The sequence below is a fragment of the Microtus ochrogaster genome, unplaced genomic scaffold (genome assembly GCF_000317375.1).
Source record: "Microtus ochrogaster isolate Prairie Vole_2 unplaced genomic scaffold, MicOch1.0 UNK51, whole genome shotgun sequence".
Lineage (NCBI taxonomy): Eukaryota > Metazoa > Chordata > Mammalia > Rodentia > Cricetidae > Microtus > Microtus ochrogaster.
The window spans coordinates 1,627,099-1,632,447 of record NW_004949149.1 but is presented as its reverse complement, the minus strand read 5'-3'; the positions used below and the strand labels follow the sequence as shown (position 1 = coordinate 1,632,447).

The window sequence follows — 5,349 nt, the reverse complement described above, 5'->3', positions numbered from 1 at the left end:
ATCCTGGGGACAGTCAGCATGGCCTGGATCACAGGACTGGTGTAAGTCTGACTGAAAGCAGCTGCCCCCGTGGAGCACACCAACAGAAGAGGACACTTTGGGATCTATTGTGTCTTCCGGTGGCAGCAACATCTGGCCGGGCTAGGAGGCACTGGCTATGGTCCAGGCAGAGTCCTCTACCAGCTGCAGAGCACACGGAAGCCATGAAGCGCTCAAAGGAGGTGTGAGAAGAATCACCATTGCAAGAGTACACACAGCTCTGTAGCTAGTGGACCAAGCTGAGGCTTGGGGGAGCGACCTACTGGGTCACCTCTAGGTGACTCATGCTGGAGTGCTCACTGCGGTTACAGCCCTGGGATGGACATCAGTCCAGCTTCAGGCCGTTCCTAGCGCATGCTCATTTGGCAAAGCGGAGCTTCAGCTTACCGTGGGAAAAAAGTGCTAGGGCTGGAAACTCAACAGCATTGTTCAAGAAAACTCGTTATAATGTTACATTCAAAATATGATTCCTCCATTTTGATTTTTTAATAAATGTATTTATCTTCCCTGCCTCCCTCCCCCCCTTCTCTGTGCACACAGGTCAAGCTCAGGTACCTCAGGAGGCCAGAGCTGTTGGATCGGGAGTTACAAGTGATAGTGGACCGTCTCTGGAGGGTCCCGGGAATGGAGCGTCAATCCTCTGCCAGAGCACCAAGCATTCTCAACCACACTGGGTCATTTCTCCAGTTAGATTCTCACATTTCTTCAAATACGATTTATAATGGTAGTAAAATTTTGAATGGTTGTAAAAATACGTGGTTTCACTTTTGATGATTACACTCAAGTTTGGCGTGATTGTTACCAAAACGTCTGTTAGTTACCGTTTCAGCTGTAAACGCCAAGTGACACAAGATAAGCTTGTGAAAGCGAGCTCCTCATAAAAATGATTTTATGAGTAATGCCATGCAAGGCAATATTTAATTATTCGAATATTTTAGTTTTACCATTAGAAAAAAACAAAACAAAGAGAACATAGTTGCATTTTCAACTAATTGCCTGGGGGTCTCGTCATCTCTCCTGGCTTTCTTAAAAGTTTTGGAAAACCTAAGCCACTGGGGCTTTTCAGTGATTCATATGCTCGGAGGAGCCTGCAAAGCTGAGAATCCAGGCTCTCCTGCAGTCTACAATGGACGGGTAGTTGACTCCCCATTAATACAACCATTCCTAACTTCCAGAGTAAGAATGCTGCTGTAACCATGCCTTGTTAAAGACAAGTGCAATGTTTTACATTTAACAACAAATCAGACTGGAAGAGTAATCCAAGAGGGGTCCATTTAGTGGAAGGTTACTCTCCTGTCCAAAAAGTCCCCCAGATAGCTTCTAGTAAGAAGAGTTCAGAAACTTCCCTTTTCCTGACTCTGCAGCCGGTCAAGGGTTGTTCTGGAGGCCCGCCCATTCCAGACCCAATCCTCCTGGTGCGGGGCTGAGTACAGTTCTCAGGGTTTTTCTGGGGAAAGCCTTCCAGCCGCCCTCCAAGGCTTCCGGCCTTCCTCCAAGACCAGTTGCTGTGGGTGCCCGCAACCTGTGAACTCACGCCAGCTCCTTGAGACTTCACAGAAGGCCAAGGCGTTCCAGGACACACAGAGGCTGTGGCCAACTGCCCAGGGGCGGGGAATGCTCTCTGTTCTCAGTCGCCCTTCAGGTTCTGTGCCCTGGGGACCTGGCAGTGGCAGAATCATGTGGGCACCTGGTGCTGTGGCCCAGGAGCGGGTGCCCCTCCCGGAGGCTCCTCCTGGATGTTGATCTCCAACTCAGCTTGGGATCTTTTTCTTTCACTTTTCTTTTAGCTGGGGTTGGGACTCCCCAGCTGGAAAGCGCACTGGGAAACCGGGGAAACCCCAGCTGATTCGCCCCTCGTACCTTGATTGCTCACACTGGCTGCCGCCTCGCACCCAGCAGCCAGAACTCGATGGAGGTACAGAATGGGAGGCGGTGGTGATGGTGGTGGTGGATCAACAATGGAAGTTTTCCCGAAAGCCTACGCCCGGGGCCCCTCCCAGCTCTGGCTCTGCTCAGGCACCCTTCTCCCCACCAGCTGCGGGCTAAGGCGCCCCGCCCTCTTGACCGAGACTTCAGTACTCAGTGGCACTATATGCAGAGTGTTTTCCCTTCTGTCCAGCCATTCTTCTCCGGGGTTCTCCTCTACATTTTCCCCTTGCAGAGTAGGGCAGCTTGCCGTTCCTCCTGCGAGTCTCACCAGCCCGCTGCGCCCTGCAGCTTGTGGTGTACCTCACTCCGCGCTGCAGGGACCTTGCCAGGGCAGGCCCAGGGGGAGCAAGGCGCGTCTGTCTGCCCCCGCCCAGCTGCAGAGTTGGACGAAGACAGGATCCTGCTGCTTGGAAGGCTGAGTTCCCCATCTACCCGAGGAGCTCAGAGAGGTCAGGAAAGGTACCAGCGCTTCCCTCCTTTCCACATTCCCCTTCCAAACTTCTGCTGGCCCTGGTGAATGGATGCATGCTCTGGACTCTCTCTCTCTTTCCATTTTCAAAACTTACCTCTTCCTTGATGAAGATGCGTCTTCTAAGGGAAATAAATGAGCAGGGATGGCCATAGGTCTGGGTCTGTATTAGCCACAACTTAGCTCTAATCACCTAAAGCTTATCACCATAGTTGTCTGTTTGTAATGCCATACCGAAGGGAAGCAATGCTGGAAAATTGTCCTGAAATCGAATCCGTACTCATGGGGGCGTTAGATGAAAACCTGGCTACCTTTTTCAAGTGATTTTGAGGCTGCAACTCTGCAGGAATGCGAAGGTCAAAAGAATTTCTATAACCCCTGTGTTGTTAAGGTTGTGCTGGCTTCCCAGGACAAGGAAACATGTAAACACTGTAAACAATCCAGGTTCCAGACTCTTCACAGAGTCGTCAGAGTGGGAGCGGAAGCAAGTGACTGTCTCCAGCTGCTTCCACTGGTGACTTAAACTGATTTCTGATCTCCTCCTTGGCGGCAGGTCCCTGCCAGTGCCTATCACCCACCCTCATCTTTGTCTGTAGCAGGGGAGGTCTGATTGTACTTGCTGGGTTCTCTGTTTTGATTTGGTAAATAGTCAGATAAATAAGATTAGCCATCTTTCTGTGTAGAGGCTGCAAGTTAGATCCTTATTAGCATTGAGTAATTTAGAGGATTTCCTGAAGAAACCTGAGTGGGCTTCATAAAGAGGGGAAGCTACTCCAGAAGGAATGCCAATAGAAAATAAAGGACGAGAGACAAAGCAATAGTCATTTGAGGCTTTTAGAGTGAAAAAACTAAAAATCAGGAATTTTACTTAATGTCGGAGCATCAGAAAGTGCTTCAGGCATGTTCTAAGTGTGTGAACAGGTCTTGGTTTTATGTTTCTCTCTTTTTTCTTCTGGGAGTTTACAGTTGGACTCCCATGGGACCTCTTGCCTTGTGATCTGTTTTGGAACATGATAGGGGTAGGTTTTCCCTAGCTCAGGTTTCTGACAGCCTTTCATAGTTTGGATGTTATTGCTGGGTACAGCTTTACAGTGTGATGGACAGCTAGTTCTGGTGGGTTAGAGGAAAAATGCTACGGGGCTTTTTTGTTTAAATCTTGTTTCAATGATAGGAAATGTCAATATCTGTATTACATGATATAAAATTTGTCAGTGACATATTTTTATAAACTAATTTTGAAGATTAAAATAATGGCTTAAGGTTATTGAAACAGAATTTGGAGACTGAAGAATTTTGACCTTGGCAAGCACTTCAGCTAAGGTGTGCTGCCCCTCAGCAATTTCAGGAAGGCTGAAAAGGAACTCTGCAGGTGTAGATTTTCCAGAGGGAAATGTTTGTGATGCTAATCAGCTCTTTGAAGGGTGTCCGATCCTAGCCTTTTAAAACGTTTTAGACTTTAGACCTCTGTCTGGTGTCTCCTAGATTTCTCTGCTCTTGCATTTTGTCAACCATTCTTCTGAATGCTGGCTACTGACCAGACAGGAAATATAGTCTTCAGTCCATAGCCTGAATCGGGTAGTAACATGCGTTACCGCCAACGAGTTAAACTCTAAGCTCTAAATATTGTTCTAAGTATACACTTGCTTAGAAAGTGTCACATGGAGCACCCAGGAAATATAAATAATTGTGCATTTAGTAATCACTCTGTAAACTAACTCCAATAATTTATGCAAGGAAACAGGGCTTGGGAGGGTTGACCTCTTCTGACCCAGACAGACCTAAGGTTGCAATGCTGATAAAAAAAATGAATTATTCCCATTGAACCATTTCCCACAGTTTGATAGTGACAATTACCACTTTATTTGGACCAATGTCATGATGTTAGTTTTGGTTTCAAGTTACTTCTGCAGCTGATACTATTAATTATATATTGAAAGGTCATAATCAAATAATTTCTATATGTGTTTGATCCCTTGGAAAATAATGTATGGTCCCTGAATGAAACTATCTGCTAGTGTGTATCAGTTTTTAAATAATGGCTCATAATGGGCAAACCTGGATTGGTTTCTAGATTTCAATCCCTCTGCTTATCGTTTTATCCATCCAGGTAGGAAGGTAGGACTCAAGGAGAGACGGGAGCAGAAGATTCTCCCGCTGCATCGTGTCTGAGCATGAGTGGCTGCTCTTTGAGCTGGCTTCTTTAGAAAGTCTAATGTGGTGGGGTTGGCAAAGAGTCAGGTTCCCTCTTCTCTTAGCCTAACATTAGGTCTTCTGAGCCTCTGTGCAGCTCTGGCAACAACAGGGGATGGCTGCCACTCAGTGTTAGTGTGAGGGAACGTTCTGTAGAAATGTTGAGAGAAAATGAGTGGGTTTTGGGAGAAAGTGGAAGGCAATTAACTAACAATTATTTTATATTGTGTTTCATTTAACTAATATCAAAATTACATATGCATGTATTTATATATCTTACAGGTTTGAATATGTGCATGTGTGTTAGCAGTTATCAGCAGATAGAAGGACTATTTTAAATTGTATTTGGGTTATATTGGATAGAAAAGCTAGGATGGCCAAAAAATCGTGATTGAGATACTGAAGTAAGAATTGTTAAAAATGTGTTCAGAAGGAAGCGAATGTGAGCCCGAAAGTTACTAACAGGAAGGCTCTGGTGTCTCAGGCACCATGTTGGCATGTTGGCATGCCGTAGGCACAGCCCCATTGAATTCTAATGCGTTTAATGTTTGTTCCTACTGTACAAAAAGGAAAAGAGCAAAAGGTGGTGCTTCCATGTACTTCCATGTGGAGTAGGATCCAGCTAGCCAGGCGTTGGTCTACTTAGGATCCAGCTCGGGAGACACCATCTGTGTGGAGTACGATCAGTTAGAGAGACATTGGTCTACTTAGGATCCAGCTAG

At 46.3% G+C, this 5,349-nt stretch overlaps 1 protein-coding gene across 1 annotated transcript in view; it reads left to right on the top strand.

Moving 5' to 3' along the window:
- Positions 1-2,334: 2,334 nt before the first annotated feature.
- Positions 2,335-5,349, top strand: part of Il15 (interleukin 15) — an 83,986-nt gene continuing 80,971 nt past the window's right edge. The window contains exon 1 of the mRNA XM_026777270.1: positions 2,335-2,427. The gene's annotated coding sequence lies outside the window, so the exon portion shown is untranslated. The remainder of the gene's footprint in view (positions 2,428-5,349) is intronic.